Here is an 18,399-nt window from a genome sequence, read left to right on the forward strand (position 1 = left end):
GAGTAAGTCATTTGCTCAGGTTGACAGAGCAGTACCGGCTAACAGGACTCTACCAACTGTGGTTCACTCACTTGTCTAAGAGGTAAAAGCCATTCGCCTCCTTGACTTACAACCTCAGTTATTGTAACACAGCATATACAGGTCTCCTGAATGTTCAGGTTGGAGCTAGTCTACCCACAGCATTGCCTGGAAAACAGAATAGGACTGCGAGATTGCACAAAACTCAAGCGAGTTCTTCTTGAGACAATCAAAGGTGAAGGTAAAAATACCAAACAAAGTTAACTCAAGTGGTGGTTATGTTTTGTTTTGTTTTGTTTTAAATATCTCCTTTGGTCCATCTCAAATGACAGAAGGAGAATAGAGATTCTCTCTGAAACATGTCCATGGAAACACCATAGTCACTACTGGTATGATACAAGTAAGTATTTATTTTTAAACTAAGGTATATTGAAATGCTCCTTGAATACTTTCCTCCCTTCGTTAACTTAGTCATCCATTAAAAAAATATTTAGGCCTACTAGGTGTCAGTTACCAAAGACAGCAAAGTAGGTAAGAGTGATGTCACCTCTCTACTCACACAGCTTACAGTCGTGGTAGATTGAATGCAATGGACGAAACTTCTTGCAATTCCACCCAACAAAAGGTAAAACCTAGGGGCTGGCCCTGTGGCCAAATGGTTGAGTTCACGTGCTCCACTTTGGTGGCCCAGGGTCTTGCTGGTTCAGATGCTGGGTGCGGACATGGCACCGCTCATCAAGCCATGCTAAGGCAGTGTCCCACGTAGCAGAGCCAGGAGGACCTACAACTAGAATATACAACTATGTACTAGGGGGCTTTGGGGAGAAGAAGAAGAAGGAGAAGAAAAAAGAAAAAGAAGATGGTCAGCAACAGATGTGAGCTCAGGTGCTGATCTTTAAAAACAAATGATTTGGGGCCAGCCTGGTGGCCGAGTGGTTAAGTTCGCACGCTCTGCTTCAGCGGCCCAGGGTTCGCTGGTTCGGATCCTGGGAGCAGACATGGCACCACTCATCAGGCCATGCTGAGGCGGTGTCCCACATGCCACAACTAGAAGGACCCACAACTAAAATATACAACTATGTACTTGGGGGATTTGGGGAGAAAAAAGCAGAAAAAAAAAAAGATTGGCAACAGTTGTTAGCTCAGGTGCCAATCTTTAAAAAATAAAAAAGATAATACAAAAAAAAGGAAAAATCTATTTCTTCATCCCTTGAATCTTGGCAGGCCTGTAACTTGCTTTGAGCAATAGAATGAGACAGAAGTGTGAGCTTTAAATGCAGGTTTCAAGAGGCCTTGTAACCGCCTTTCTTGTTCTCTTGGAACACTGGTGCTGTGTGAACAAACCTGGGCTAGCTCACTGGAGGATGACAGACCACATGGAGCAGAGAGGGGATGTCCTACTGCGGCTCAGCCAAATGACTTCAGAGATCAGCAGAGCCAGCTCAGACCAGATGACCTAGACAGCCCACCCAACTGGGAGAAATAACAAACGCTTGTGTTTTAATTAGCTTTGCTATGATTTTTTTATGCAGCAAAAGCTAACTAATACAACACTTTAGTAAGAAGGAAGACAAGTAGGCAGAAGCAATGCCACATGATAAATGTCATGAGAATGGAGGGTAGTGGGGCAGGGGTTAGTTATCTTGGTAATTCAGTAATTACACTTTCTTTGTTAGTGTCCTATTCAGAGCTGCCTCTGTACTCACTTTTACTTTATTGGCTTACTCAGTTCCCAACTGAACAAAAGAAACAAGCACATTAGCCAAAAACACTGTAGTATAAACAAAAATAAAATTAGTACTGTTAAAACCTTCAAAATGTAAATATTAATAAATTGCTGCTAATTTTAAGCAGTGATACCACTGTAAAGCAAGTTAATAGTGTTTCTAATCCCTTCAATTCTCTAGTATCTAAAACCAAATTTATCACTTGTGTTTTGATGGACTCCATTCTTTACTCCTCAATTTCTGCCAATATATTATTCTCTCAGGTACTCAGGGTCAAAAGTTCAGCCACCTTTTTCCTCTTCCTATCTCACACATACCCGGGCAATAACAATTTCTGCTGATTTTTCTTTGTATTATTCCTCGTGTCTGCCCCTCCTTTCCATTTCCACTGTTACACCCTAGTTAAGCTTTTATCGCCTGACCTCTTGATAACAATCACGGACTCCCTACTGTTCTCCCTCACTGGTTTCTTCTTCCTTAAGCATCTTTCACATTATTACCATATTACTTATAAGACAAAACTGAAACCCACCACTCAGCATATTATATTATATTAAATCACATTATATTATAAGCATCACCGATTAATATCCTAACCCAAACCCTCTACCATAGGCAGATAGATCATTCAAAAATGCCTTCCTTGGGGCTGGCCCTGTGGCTCAGTGGTTAAGTGTGCACACTCTGCTTTGGCAGCCCAGGGTTTCGCCAGTTCAGATCCTGGGCACGGACCTAGCACCACTCATCACGCCATGCTGAGGTGGCTTGAAGAGCCAGAAGGACCTACAACTAGAATATACAACTATGTACTGGGGGGCTTTGGGGAGAAGAAGGAAAAAACAAAGAAGATTAGCAACAAATGTTAGTGCAGGTGTCAACCTTTAAAAACAAAAAAGCCTTCCTGTTTCCATCTTTTCTATTTGTTCATAGTATACTCTTCATCCTGAAATGCCTCTCTCCTACTTAAATATTACCCACACCTCAAGCCTCTACTCAAATCTGACCTCTGCCAAGAAACCCTGTCTTTCCCCTGTAACCCATAGCTATGCAGTCCACTTAAGGGCTATAACACGTAGGTGTATTGGCGATTTTACACTTGAAAACATACTGCTCTATTGCAATTTAACTTTATCTGTACATTTACCATCTTCTTAAGTGGACATAAATGCCTAAAAAGTAGATATGAGAGTCTGCTCTTTGTATTGCCAAATTAGCAAACACTATGTACTTCTTTAATATTGCACTAATGGTAAAAAAATCACAATTTCAGATTTGTCAAAATGTGAACTTCTGGTTTCAGTCCAGACAGAGTAACAATTATTGAACTTGCCCCCTTGTCATACTCAACTGTAAAACTATACAAAATACTTGAAGCAATAATTTAAGACACTGGATAAGAGACAGAACAGGGCTGTACACCATAAGAGAATGGAAACACTTGAGGGGAGCACCAAACTTCCTTTTTGACTGAGGGCATGTTCCAAACCATGACACAAGGAGGGAGAGCCCAAACAGAGAGAGCAATCTCACTAGGCGGGGGATCAGAAAGGAGGGATTCACACAGAGGAAGGCTTGGAAAACTGCACAGGGGTCAGCTCTAGTCACTGGCCAAATACTAAGCTGCACTAGTGCAGGACAAGACTCGGCAAAGCCTACTAGAAAACAGCTGCTGAAGATCTAAGAGCTGAATGGAGATTCCAGAAATTCCTGGAACTTGTGAGAGACACTGAAGTTCCAATCATCCAGGGTGAACAGACATCAGTGAACAATCTGAGCATTCAGTTGTGACCCCAGAAAGACCATGCAATGGGAGTAAGGGACATACCCTAGAATAGGGCTACACTAAACCCATTTTAACAAAACTAGGTGATCCACCAGTAAATTTACTGTCTGTTACAACAAAACTCAACACTTTAAAGGAAGACAAAGGGGCTGGCCCTGTGGCTGAGTGGTTAAGTTTGCACACTCCACTTCGGTGGCCGAGGGTTTCACTGGTTTAGATCCTGGGTGCAAACACGGCACCATTCACCAGGCCATGCTGAGGTGGCATCCCACGTGGCACAACCAGAGGCACTCACAACTAGAATATACAACTATGTACTGGGGGGCTTTGGGGAGAAGAAGGGGGAAAAAAAAGAAGATTGACAACAGATGTTAGCTCAGGAACCAATCTTTAAAAATAAATAAATAAATGAAAATAAATAAAGGAAGACAAATATCTATACTCTGTACACTGTACCATCCACAATGCACAACAAAAAATGACAAAACATGCAAATAAGTAGGAAAATATGATTCAGAAGGAAAAAAATGACACAAATGATGGAACTGGCAAGCAATGACTTTAAAACCACTGATAGAAACATGTTTGAGAATGTAAAGGAAAACATAGACACAATGATTTCACAGATAGGGAATCTCAGCCAAGAAATGGAAACTATTAAAAAAGACAAACAAAAGGGAAAAATTCTACACTGAAATGAAATTTCACTAGGTGGACTTATCAGTATATTGAACATTGTAGAAGAAATGATCAATAAACTTGAAGAATGGTCAATAAAAACTATCCAAACTGAAGCACAGAGAAAAAGACAGAAAGAGATTGTCACCTTCAGTGACCTATGAGACAACATCAAGTGATCTCACATGCATATAATTCAGAGTCCTAGAAACAGAGAGGAGAGAGAAAAAATGCTTGAATAAATAATGGTCAAGAATTTCCCAAATGTGATGGAAAAAAATCAACCCATAGACCCAAAAATCTCAAAGATTCCCATGTTAGATAAAGACGAATAAAACCATGCTTAGTCATATTATAGCCAAATTGTTTTAAAAAATGCTAAAGAAAATCCTAAAAGCATCCAGGGACAAGGGGGAACACTGATAAATATGAGGGCTGACTTCTCACCAGAAACAATATCAGCAAAGTATCCTTTAAAAATAAAGATGAAATTGACATTTTTCAAATAGACAAGAGCTGTGAGAACTTGTCATCAGCAGGCCTGCTAAAAGACATGTTAAAGAAAGTTCTTCATGTTGAAGGGAAATGATAATAGAGAGGAACTTGGACCTACATGAAGGAATGAAAAACACCAAAATGAATATGTGGCTAAGTATAAGACATTTTTCTTTTGTTCACTATTCAAAAATAAATACAGTGTATTTCGGAATGTATAACATATATCATTGTCAAGTTCTTACATTATACAAGAAACGCTCCAGTATTAATTCATGGTAGACTAAAGGAAGCATACTGTAATCCCTAAAGCAACCACTTTAAAAAATAGCCAATGAAGGAGACGAAACAGAATTAAAAAAAAAACTTGATTTATTCAAAAGATGGCAGGAAAGGAGGAAAAAAATGAATAAAGAACAGATGGCACAAACAGATAACAATTACCAAGATGATAGGCTTAAACCCAACTGTATCAATAATTACATTAAATGGAAATGAACTAAACTCACCTATAAAAAAAGTAGAGACGGTCAGACTGGACAAAAAAGCAAGACCCAACATATGCTTTTCATAAGAATTACACTTTAATATTAAAGACTCAGATAGTTTAAAAGTATAAGGATGAAGAGTTATGCCAGTTATACCACAGAAACACTACACATAAAAAAGCAGGCTACATTAAAATATCAGATACTGTAGACTTCAAGAGAAGAAATATTACCACGGACAAAGAGGAGCATTTCATAAGAATAAAAGGATCAATTCAGCCTGGAAAAACATTAAGAATGATCTTAATGTTATGTACATATTAACAGACCTTCAAAATACACGAAGCAAAAACGTGGCAGAACTAATGGAAGAAATACCCACAATTATAGTTAAGACTTTTAACACTCCTCTCTCAGTAACTGATAAAAGTAATTAACAGAACATGAGTAAGAGTACAGAAAATGTAGGAACAAAACCATCAATCAAATTAACCTAAGTGCATGTGTACAACACTCCACCAATCACTGAGGAATACACATTCTTTCCATGTGCACATGGAACATTCACCAAGATAGACTATATGTTGGACCATAAGACAAGTGTCAATAAATTTCAAAGAAGTGAAAGCATACAGATATGTTATCTAAACACAATGAAATTAAATTAGAAACCAATAACAGAAGGATATCTAGAAAATCCTTAAACACATATGACTAAGGCAAGATGTTAAATTGGGGAGCGGTGCCTCTTAGCATCAATGAAACAGTAAATATAACCTCATTCCTCTGTATGAAAGAAGCCTCTAAATTCTTGCTATATCATGTCCACTGCAACCGTGGAGGATGGAGGTTTTCTTAGAGAAGTAACTAGAATGCATTCCAAAGTGTTCCACAAGAAACAAATCTTTGCCTATAATGATAGGCAAACATTTCTTAATCACAGACGCCTGAAATTTATGGGATCAAAAAGATGTTTTGAACATTTTTTAATCATATTAAGAGTCATATATTCAAATTGCAGATTCAGTTCTAAGTAAAGTTTCTTTTTAACACTATAGTAGGATAAAATCTGGTGAATATAAAATTTGTATAGCTAGAGAAGTTCTCTAAAGAGTACAGTAAATTACATAAAACCTTACACGTTACCGAAGTCACTCATGGGATATTGCTGCCTTCCATTTCCACATAAAAGCCAATTCAGCACATCTACCAAAAGCTGGAGATCTTTCATTCAGGTAGCATCAGAAAGGGACTGGACTCGCTGGACATTGTTCTGAAACTTTGGTTTCCACATCCTAATTCTACAGATTTCTTCTTCTCTAAAAATAGAGTAGGTTGGGGGTCATGAATAGGCGGTACACAGAGGATTTTTAGGGCAGTAAAAATACTAATGTATGACACCATAATGATAGATACATGTCATTATACACCTGTCCACATCTATAGAATGCATACGACCAAGAATGAACTATAATGTAAACTATGAACTTTGGGTGATTATGATGTATATGTTGGTTCACCAATCGTAACAAATGTCCCACTCTAATGAGGGATGTTGATAACAGAGGAGGCTGTGCACGTGGAGGGGCAGGGAGTATCTGGGAAACCTCTGTACTTTCCCCTCAGTTTTACTGTGAACCTTAAACTGCTCTAAAAAAATTGTCAACTTAAAAAAATAGAGTATGACCAAATTTTCATTTCATGTCTGGTCTTTCTCTTGTGCACCATTTTGGAGTATTTGTATTTTTAGACTGATGAGGAAGTAGACCCTGTAGATTATGAATTAGAGATTCTTTTGATCAAATATAGAGAAACTGATCAAGTTCTCTTAAATCTGAATATGATGACTTTAGTTAGGATTTTCATTTTTATTAATCCTCAAATATCAATAAAAATATACCCTTTATGTTTTAAAAAAAAAGAATTCATCATGTGAACCAGCAGTACTAGGTTTTATGGATATGCTGACAACCAGCCTGGAGGGAGGACAGGGTTTCCTCAAAATAACCACAATAATGACCTTCCACACACAAGAATAATGATGTGCAAGCATCAAAATCAGGCCTTAACACAGGGGACCTTTCAGTCCTTGAATCTAGTTATGAAGGGCTTTCTGCACTGATCACTCCCACAGATAAACCCTTCAATATACGCAGACGTCAATGCATAAAGTGAGCGGGAAGACGAGGTGAACTACACTCTCTCCTGGTCTGATGAGATCTGATGCGAACACTTCTTTCTCCCATGTCTCTTTGTCAGTGCCCTGGACTACTTGGCAACAGACAAAATATTTACTCAAACTCATAAATGACAAATTAATGTGAGAATATAATTTGCTTTATATTTTTACTAACATATTTTGTTTGGTGAGCAAAATCTGAAACGAACTGAGCTTAGGGCGTTAGCCATAGCAGAGTTCTTACTCGTGTGAAGCTCGTTATTAGTGCCCTGGAGTAAGGAATTCATTTAGTCAACTCTCGATCATCTGTGGATCATATGTGGATCACCATATGAGTTATGGAATCAACATGCATGTAATCCAAAAGTCACTAGTGAAACCTTTTAAATGAGAGGGAAAGGTAAGGGTCCTGACTAAGGGGCAGAAATGGGGCTTCCGGGGTGCTGGTAATGTTCTAGAACACTACCTAGATTAAACTGGTTCACTTTGAGATAAATCATTAAAGCTGTCCTCTTACGATGGGTGCACTTTTTTTAGTTACGTGATTCTTCAATTTAAAAAAGGCTAATGTAAAAAGAAAATTTTTAAAACTGAAAACATTACATGATCTAAGCTCCATTAAATTATGGATTTCTGTCTTGTTCAATATTGTCGTCCCAGTGCCTAGAATCTGGCACACAGAAAGGACTCAACATATATTAATGATTAAAAGGGAAATCCTATGATACGGAAGTAGAAGAGCTCAGAGAATGAAGCCAAGGCCCCACCCACCTCTCTTCACCTCCAAGACTGCTTTGCAGAGCCACTGCCTTTGTGACGCTCTTAACTTTCTCTTTGTGGTTTTCTTGGGGGTTCTTTTCATATCTCCAAATACTAGGCTCAAATCTTTTTTCTTAGTTTATCAAATCTTTTTTCTTAGTTTCTTGCTATGACAGATTAAGGTTCAGCTCACCCTGTTACAGTTGCCGTTTCTTCCTCCTCCAAATGTAGTTATAATTAGTGAGACCTTGCACCAATTTAGAATTAAAGTATTGAATTTTATATTCAATTTCTGTATCAAGTTTGCCTTCAATTTCCTTGGAGAAATATGAATGTGAGTTCATAGTAGAGACAAATTAATAATGAAAAGATGCAACTCCAGAAACACTTAGATGTCAGGAAGAAACTAGTCTGGGACCATAAATGATAACTCATAATCCAAAACTGGATAGTTCCTCATATTATCACATTGATAATCAAGAACTGTCTTTGCACCTTCTTAATATGGGAAGAAAACCTGAAGTCCTTCAAATAATACTATTATCAAAGAAACAAACTAATTTTAGAGGCAGATGCTCATTCAGTCTAACACTCATTTTTTTACAGAGAGAAAATGAGACCCAGAGAAGTTAATTAATTTTCCCAGAACCACACAGCTTAATCAATAACACAGTTTACTGATATTCTGTCTAGTTATTTACTTATTCATTCAGCAAACTTACAGGGTGTTGCGCAAATAAAAAGTAAGAAAGATAAAATCTCTGCCCTCAAGATATTTTCTGTTTAGAAAGCATAAGAAGTCAAGAGAACTTGGACTGGGGGCACATAACTCTTGATGAGGAGGTCAGGGAGAATGGATGGAGGAGGGAGAGGCCTGAGGGTGAGCAGTTAGCACAATGGCTAGGAAGCACAGGGTACTCCTCACACACGGAGCGTGTACGCAGAGGAACTCACAGTGAGAAAACAGGGTGCATAAGGAACCGAAAACTGACGTGTACGATCTGAGAAATCGGGGATGGGTGAGGAGCAGGTAGGAGGTGAGGTGTGTACGAATCAACTTGTGAAGACAACGGAGACATTTCAGAAATATAAAGACTGTGACATGATCAGACTCACACTTTAGAGAGCTGACCTCTACACTGGGATGAAGGATGGAAGAGAAGCAGGAGATAATGCATCAGGAGACAACACAAACATGGAAAGCTGGAGAGTCAGAGAGGAAGGGATGGAGTCGGAAGACAAGGAGGCTGAACTGACAGAACTGTGACTGACTGGAGGAATTACGTGAGTACACACGAACGACGGTTCCTACATTTCTGGTGCGGGAAACCTCCTGAAGGGACCAGGGTGGGCTAACGGCGGCATTCCCTGACGTGCTAGGGGAGCCACTGGGTGGGTGGGGATATTGGCATACTGATGGGGACACTTATATGAAGATACCTAAGGGCCTCAGCAACAAAATTATGGTTTTCTGTGGCTTGCTTTGAATGACGGGACTCCTTCAGTTGAACAGGTCTTTAGGAAATACAGCACAACTGCTCCCCAAATCACTGATCTATTTCAACAGGACTGAACTACCTTTCCAGACAACGTGGACTAATTCCTAGTTGGCTCTTACAGGAGACTTTCTAAGAGACATAGGATACTTTCCCCGCCCGTCATAAAAAAGTGCAGGGTAGATGACTGATAAGGTAATGTTTTAAAATAGACAGGAAATATTGAAATGTTGTAAGGTGTGCGGGTTAAACTTAGTTAAATGTCTAAAATGGAAATTGGGTAAAGTACACGGAGAGGAACCACAAAGACATTGTATCAAACGAATGCTATGATATGGAACAAGACCAAGGAAGTACATTTAATCGCTCAGATACTATGCTTTTGATTTAAATTTCCCAGGTGTACTGAGGTTTGCTTAATCACAACTGACTTCCAAAGCATTTTCAGAATGTGGGGGAAGTGACCATTGTTTTCAATCAATCAAAAGCAGGATAATCCATAGTGAAGTACCTATAAAAAAGTTCTATTCAAGGGCAATCTCTCTCCTTTCATTATGACTCTCCCCTTTTCATCTGTGATAGATAGAATTTATTCTTTTCTCTGGAATTCTGATTCATTTTCTAGATTATTGACCAAATTTTTTAAGACTCACAGGTTTAAAACACACAGACATAATACTTACCTTACATACCTCACTATGTGTTAGCATAATAAATGAAAGAATTAAATGATTATGGTGTGGGACTAGCTATATTTTTGGCTCATTTTAATCCATCTCCCACAAAAAGTATTTTCCCAGCCTTCCTGGTTGGCTTGAAATTAGCAGTGTGAGTGCATTTTTAAAACATAATCTTTTCTACTTCCTAGATTTTATACTCAGTTTTATGCTTATATAAAACAATGGTTTTGTGTATTCCCTTAAGTACTTTCCCAAACATCCAACAGAACTAAAAAACATTAAGTTTAATTTTTACATATTCTTAACCCTCTTCATGTTTCTTCCTTTCTACTTTAAATTTCCTCTTTATCAACAGCCATTCATACTCCATCCATCCTTCCACATGGTCTTCAAACTTTATGAGTCATTAAGGTGCCTGTATTACACAGAGAGAATGAAACTAGATGCTGTAAATTGTAAGAAATTCTTTTTCTTTGACCTCACCACCACATCTAGCTTCCATTTAAAATAAAAAGACACTGAAGTTTATAAATCAAATCTTAATGATCAAATACCAATAAATGGTTAAATCCTAGAATATAAATCTATACCTGAGTTAAGAACTGCTAGACAAAGAAGTTCTTTAAATATCAATAAAACATGAGTCAGGAATTCATGTTAAAACATTCAAAAAACAGTCATTCTCTCCATTCTTAAAATTCTTGTCTTGGAAGGCATATTTTCCAAGACAATTAAGTAATTCATTCTCACTATTTAAATGAATTGCAGGCTTGGGCCCAGAACCAACAAACAGGTAGGTTGATTAGGGAATCTGTCCTCACTTCTAATTTTTCTTTTTTCATGCTTGATATATGTTAGAATCATTTCTGGAGATAAAAATGCGGGATAGGTACGCCCTCACATTGAAATACAGTATAATATGTTCAGTCCAAATAACATGATAAATAATAATGAATAATAAAAATAATGTTTTAAAAATAACTATTTTGACAAAATTCATTATAGCAATCAAACTATGTTTTAAACTCTTTCTGTAAAGGTGTCAACTTTATACAGGTTTTGTATTTTTTTAGTTCAAATTAGCCAAAAGAAAATTTTGCCTATAAATGCTAGCGAGCCTCATATATCAAAAGGCTTAAATCTAAGAAAAATCCAATAACTTTATTTTCTAGTAGGACATGTATGGCTTGTCCTCACATGCTGACGAGCACAGTAAAGACCAGTACAAGGTGGCAGCTTTGTGTTTCTGTCTGTACTTCTCTGCATGCCCAGAAGCTGCAGGCTGAGCTGGTTACGTAACGAGCAAAGCAAAACTTCCCACTGTCCCAGTCTGTTCCCAGGGAAGCTACAGGCAGAGGACTTGGATTATCTTCTCTTTTAACTAACAAACGCTGCTGCTCTTCAGTTGCACAGCACTTGTCAACAACGCAGCTGTACAACGCACTGGTTACTAAGTTAACATTTAGTGTCTCCAGCAGTTTGTTGGCAACAACAAAAATGATTATGCATAAATGTATTTGCAAACAATTTTTAAAACTAATTTTTCAAACTTGAATGTATGTTTGTAACTGATCTGAAGGGAGGTAAGTGGGCACCAAAGCAGAGTGGACTGAAGTCAGCAGTCCTCAGCACGTGTTCTGATTCTTGCTGGGGGCACGACACCAGGACCAAGAGTCGGCATGGTGCTCTTTGCTGGTCTGGACGGTCTATTTCATTTCATAAATTGTATCCGCACAGAATAAATGGTTAGATACAGAGTTTCTAGCACAATTTTCTGAAAATGCTACAACTGAGAAATAATCAACAAAACCCTAGCACAAGGGGGCCCCAGGTTACAAAGTCTTGCAAAAGCATTAAAGTAAGAAAGTGGAAGGTGCAGCAAACCTTGCCAGCTGCCCGCTTCCCAGCAGTGCTCCCTCCCCAGTTTTTCGTAGGTGATAAGCACTTGGCTCTGGGTGGCCTAACACTCTGACGGACTGTTTGGTTGATCAATTCAGGCTTTAACACTCTGGACCACCAAGCAGCACTTGAGGCATTGCTCCCTTTCCTGGAGATACTAATACCGAAATTACAGTTTCATTGGAGCTCGAGGAAATTCTCGGTAGCCAAAAAGTTACATTTTTTACTTGTACAAGCACCTTTTATCATTTCAATTATTTTATTACCTTGCTTGATAAGTGCCTCTAAAACTTTGAAACCAAAAGCCTTTTTCTTTCTTTTTTTTTTACCCCAGTTCATAAACTCCTCTTTCAGAATGAAATGCTTCCCTTTTGGAAGGCAACGGGAACTTTTTAATCAACTTGTTCTAGTAAATTCAAGTGCTCTTTAGATAGGTATATAATATCTAGGAAGCAAAAACTAGTTTTCGGCTTCTTTCTTCCCAGAAGGCAAGGCAAAATAGTGTAATTCTTGTTCCTTGCAGAAAACAGCTGCCTTTTTTGTAAACAAACAAAACAAAACATCATTCCTTCATTCAACAAACAGTTAGTAATTGCTTACTATGTACCCACAGGCACAATATGAAGCATCAGATATTTCTTTGTCAGCATAGATTAGACATGATTTTTTTTTACCTGGAACTATAGGATTTTGACTATCTCAGATAGCTCTTTTCCTCTCCTTTTTACTGTTTTTCCATATAATTAGGCTCTTAAAGAATAAGCCACATAGAATCTTCACATTCTTCTTTAAAGCTCCATCAGTTTCACAGTTAAAAGAAATCAAATCTATAGATGGTTTGAATTACAACATCTGTGGAAAGTACAGGTCAAAATAAAGGCTGGTTCTAAGATTTCTGGCCTAATGGTGAATTAAAATGGTAAATGAAAAGTAATAAGCCAATTTGTAACGGGGAATTAAACCATTCATTTCATTATTCTAATTTTGAAAACAGGCAGCAAATTAAAGCAGATGAAACTTGTACTACTTATAACTATATATTTTAGTTACTACAGAAAATATAAGGATGGAATAACGATTGATTTTTAAAATTTTAAATACAATGATATTTTTATAATTAATATTCTAAATTAAATAAATATTTTCATCAATAATCTATACTCCTGAGGATTCTATAATCTTTTTGTTTTTCTAGGTATGCTTTTGGTGAGGAAGACTGGCCCTGAGCTAACATCTGTTACAAATATCCCTCTTTTTTTTTCTTTTCCCCAAAGCCCCAGTACGTAGTTGTATATCCTAGTTGCAGGTCATTCTAGTTCTTCTATGTGGGACGCCGCCACAGCATGGCCTGATGCGTGGTGTGTAGGTCCGCGCCCAGGATCTGAAGCAGTGAACCCCGGCCGCCGGAGCGGAGCATTCCAACTGAACCACTCTGCCACCGGCTGGCCCAAGGATTCTATAACTTTTAACACCTTATATTACTTTTGTTTAGAGCTGTTAGGCTTTAAATTATTTGTAGTGAAGTAGTAAGATTTTCTTTCACAACTTGTTTTCTAAACTATCACCTGACCTTCAAGGGTAGGTGTACCAACGTCACCTGAAAATATGAAAGAGACCATATTAACCTGCACCCAGGAACAGCCTCCTAACACAGCAGAGAGCAAAGGCAGGAAGGAATTTCATCATCACGAAAAGAATGCGACTCCTTAGTGAGGCACTGGATACCCATTAATGAAATATTACAAAGATAAGCATCTCGGTTATGTTACCCTATTAACTCTATCAAATTATCTGGTTTCAAATATTAATCTTTTTTGATTAAAAAAAAACAAACCACAGTCAAGGAGCCAGGCTGATTTGGAGGACTATGCCACAAATCCAAACAGTCGTCTCTGAGGCTGAACACCTCGAGACTGTAAAAACCCCAAGCTCTCCTGGAGGGGCCAGGGTCCACTCATGGGGCATACATGCTTCTGATGGCTTACCCGCTCGCCTCAAAGAACACTATAGGTGAGTTCAGTATTTATAAGAGGTGCAAGAGTGCAAAGGAGAATTAATTCCAAGAAAAGAGAGTAAACTGCTTCAGTAAGGTTTACTGTTCACCAAGAAGGAGTTGTCTATTAACTCTGATCAGACATAAATGCAGACGGAGGAGGAGAACATTGAAAGGTGTCCTCCAAGCACTAAAATCCTATTCTTCCTCTCCTTCTCCTTACCTTTTTATAACATAGAACATCACGTCACCTTTTATGATTCATATTACAAGCAGAAAACCACTCAACCAAACAAAACCACCTTCCTACTAAAAGTCAGGTAAATTAATGAGCAATTCTGCATGGGCATTGATTCTATTACCCCCACTCCTGCCGCTGAGATTCCTGTTCACGCTGTAACCAGAGGAGCAGAGTCTGCACATCGACTCTGCTGGTTAAACGACTCTGCCTATCCAGGTAAACTTTCGCCTCTATGCTCAGAACAGGACAACTGATGATAACTTCTGAAGAAGACGATGTCTTTTGACTACTGTATCAAAAATCCATGTGGAAATTGAGATATTTTTAAAATGTATTGTTTTAAAATGTCAACCGCCGTTCTAACTTGTCCTAGTTCACACTAATGGAAGGTTATGAAGTAACCACTTCCCCCCAGAAGCCAGAACTTTCACCTCTTCTGAGCAGGGGAATACCTCTCATAGATTAGGTAAAAACAAGGTCCTGCTGCTCGAATGACAGTCCAAGATTCCTGCCGTGCCAGTTCCTTATCTAGCCCTTCCACCTACCACAGCGATCCCTGAAAGCCAAGGCACTCACTGACTTCATCAGTTACCTGGAAGTCTGAACGCAGTGGTAAAAACAACCTGCATAAATATCGGTTTCTCAAACCAGCTTCAATTTGTTCCAAAGAACATGACAATAGAAATATGAGGAATATGATCACTAAATCTAAAATTCTGCCTATTCCAGACTAATTGAGCTTTTCCCAAGTGCAACTCGGTCATCACAGATGATCTTGTCTAAGAGGCAGAAGTAAGAAGGAAGTGCAAAGATCAGAGTAGTGCTTACGAAGGGGAACGATGATTTCGTATGTATACTCCAGTATTTACTAACTGGGTTTGAAAAGGGGCATTTATTCAGTCCATGTGAACGCCAACTGCAGAACATAAGATAAAATTGAACTTTCAAAACAAAGATAATGGATTTTCAAACCGCCACCAACCCCTAAATGCATTATAGTATTTCCTTCAAAAAGCCTTTCAAACAGTTTAGAAGGGGTTTACTATTCACGGCAGGCAGTACTTCAGTGCCAGCACAAATCTCCACATCAGGAGACTTTCTTTGGTTCATGTTGTCCAGGAGACTGGCCCCGGAAGCTATTTTATCTAAACAAGCTCCAGAAGGCATTGAGGAGTTGCAGGTATATCCATATGGATGAATAATCTCAGGAGATTTCATGTTTCTACTTATCATATATGTTCTCACCTTAGCAATTCAATTACATGATAAATGTAAAACACTACAGGAAACAAATCTCCTTTTATTTCCTGTCTTCCCAAGTTCGTAAGCTTGAAAAAACACTTTGCTTTAAATTATTTACATAAGATCTTTAGTGCATCAAACAGTAAAAGGATTCATCTCTAGAAAGCACAACATTAAAATCAGGAAAACAACATAGTCCAGCTAAGGGCTTTATTTTACTCAAGATTTTCTTTCAATGTTCTAACAAACACTAACGCAATTTAAACTACTCAAGAATATTCAATTGAAGTATTTTGCTAGAAAAATAAGCACTGAACATCTTATTCTAAGCTTTAGTGTTTACTGAAGAGCAGCAGTTTGGAGAAGAACATTTGTATGCCTGAACTATTAAATGTTTCAGTAATACCATAGTCATTTTCTCAGATTATGGGCTTTATAACAAAAATTTTAAGTTGAATATAGTTATTTAATAAGCTACAATGCTGAAAAACCCTACTTAACAAAGTCCCATGAAAACGTCTTAAATCTCGATAATCAAATACTGTATCATTAAGCCCCATATAAATTTCAGGGCAGACGATTAAATCAGGGCAAACATCTCCCTCCGTAGCTGTGTTTAAAGACCACAGCAAAGCTTGCATTTAGGACAGGCTTTGTTTATATCACTGTTTTGTTTTAGAGGTCACGCACAATCCATGGTGCCGTGGTCCAAGTGTTTTACATAATCGGAGTGTCTAAAAAGTGTTCTAAGTAAGTAATTTCTTTTCTCTCTCAAACGCCAGGCACCGTAGGATCAGCAACAGACCCTCATTTTTTTGAACTTATGTACAGGTCCTAGGCAGGCGAATGTATCATGTCCTGGAGGGGGAGGGGGGGGTCTTTCGGAGTGGAGACCACGGCACCGTCCTCTGCAGCGCGGGGCCGAGGAGGGCTTTCCCGGCCCAGAGGCCGGACAGGCACTTCTGCTTTCGCTTCGCGGGCCGCCCGGGGGAGAAATCTGGTCCAGCAGTGCACGCGCCACCTCGCCCTCCCCCGGCGCCGCCGAAGCGCGCGCCCCGACCCTCAAGCGGCCCCTGGCAGGGGTGGGGGGATCAAGCAAGCTCGCCGAGTGAGGGCGCGGGCGCGGGGCCGAGAGAGGAAGGCCGGGGACAGCCGCGGCCCTGCGGCCGGGGGCCCCTGCGCGGCCCGGATGTGCCGGTCCCCGGCGGCGGCCCCGCGTCCCTCGCCGCTCCTGCCCGCGCCCTCCGCGCGGCGGCCCCGCTGGGAGCGCAGCCATGAGGACGCCTGGGGGGCAGGGGGCGGCGGGGCGCGGGCGGCCGGCCCGGCGGGCCCTGCCCGAGGTGGCTTACCCTGGTGGCGCGTCCGCGCGCGGCCTCCCTGCGCTGGGGCTCCCTCCGCGGGCGCGGGCCTGGGCGTGCGGAGCAGGAGGGAGCGGCCGCGGAACCGGAGCCGGCGCCGGGGCGGGCGGGCGCGGTGTCGCCGGCCGGGGTCAGCGGCGCGCCATGGCCCGGCGCTGGCGAGGGGCGCGGGCGCGGGCGCGGGCGGGGGCCGGGCTGCGCGGGGCTCCGGGTCGGGCGGCGCCGCAGGCCCAGCGCTGGAGGCAGGGGAAGCTGTCAGCGCGCCGCCGGCCGCTCGGGTGGCGAAACCTCCTCTTCCTGCCCCGGGCCGCTGGTGCACTTCTCTCTCGCTCTCGCTCGCTCACTCTCTCACTTCCTGGCTGGAAATTCCCACTGACGTCGAGAAAGCAGACAGACAGACGGACACACGCGCGCACGCCGCGGGGGCGGGAGGTGGGCTCGCCGCGGGGGTGGGGGAAGCCCGCTCTCGTGGGGGCGCCGCGCCCCCGGCCCGCCTGGCCGCCCAGCCTGGCTCCCGGCGCCGCGGGGCCACCTCGGGGCGCAGGGCGAGGGGCGCGCGTTCGGCGGCCTGGCCGCCCGGGACCCCAAGCTCGCTCCCCGCCGCGCGCCCGCAGCCCGGAGGGCTAGAGCGGCTGGACGCCCCTGGAGGGCCTGCGGGGCCGCTGTCCCGGGAAGCGGGTGGCGCTGCGGCTGTTGGAGCCCCTAAGCACAGGCCCAAGCCTCTGGAGGGAGGGTGGGCCGGCACGGCGCCCAGCACGCTGTGTTTAAAAATAAATCCCGTCTATATGTTCCCTGTCAGTTGTCTCAGTGACGCTCCGATCTCCTCACAGACTAAACTGGAATTTCTCTGTCTTCGCTGACTTCGGTCCAGTGAGGTCTGAACATCTACTGTTTGTCGGTGAGATCTGAAATCTCCTGGCTGTGACTGTTATTCAGAACTTTCAACTGCAGGGCTCTATCAAGCCTTATGACAATACTGTGGATAGAGTTCAGTGATGGTGGTAGCAGCAGTTTGGGTTCGCAGATCATAAAGAAATCCTGATCTGGCAGAAGAGCGATTTTCTCTTTTTTTGGAGAGACTGCTCCTGGAGCTCACAGACAGACCTCTTGGTGACCACCGTCCACTAGCGTTTGAGCTTCTCTACGTGCCAGGCGCTGTGCTAGGCACGGGCTGGGGATCCCTTGGGGTACATTACCTCCTCGAATAGGAAACCTTGAGTTGATGTTGGTGTTATAGAGCTCATTGTCTCACTGCCGAGTTCAGTGACAACTGTGTAAATTTAACTTGAAAACATCAGTCATCACACAGTCAGTAGGCAGGGTTGCTATGGCATTAGATGGCTCCTTGCAAGTTCTGCGTATT

At 41.3% G+C, this 18,399-nt stretch overlaps 1 protein-coding gene across 2 annotated transcripts in view; it reads right to left on the reverse strand.

The window, feature by feature from the left end:
- Window positions 1–17,530, reverse strand: part of NFKB1 (nuclear factor kappa B subunit 1) — a 113,598-nt gene extending 96,068 nt beyond the window's left edge. Inside the window, exon 1 of one of the 2 annotated variants that reach the window (XM_070263348.1) lies at window positions 17,028–17,530. The gene's annotated coding sequence lies outside the window, so the exon portion shown is untranslated. The remainder of the gene's footprint in view (window positions 1–17,027) is intronic. The other variant, XM_023637633.2, reaches the window with a different exon arrangement.
- Window positions 17,531–18,399: the final 869 nt, after the last annotated feature.

This window comes from Equus caballus, chromosome 3 (assembly GCF_041296265.1).
Source record: "Equus caballus isolate H_3958 breed thoroughbred chromosome 3, TB-T2T, whole genome shotgun sequence".
NCBI classification, from domain to species: Eukaryota; Metazoa; Chordata; class Mammalia; order Perissodactyla; family Equidae; genus Equus; species Equus caballus.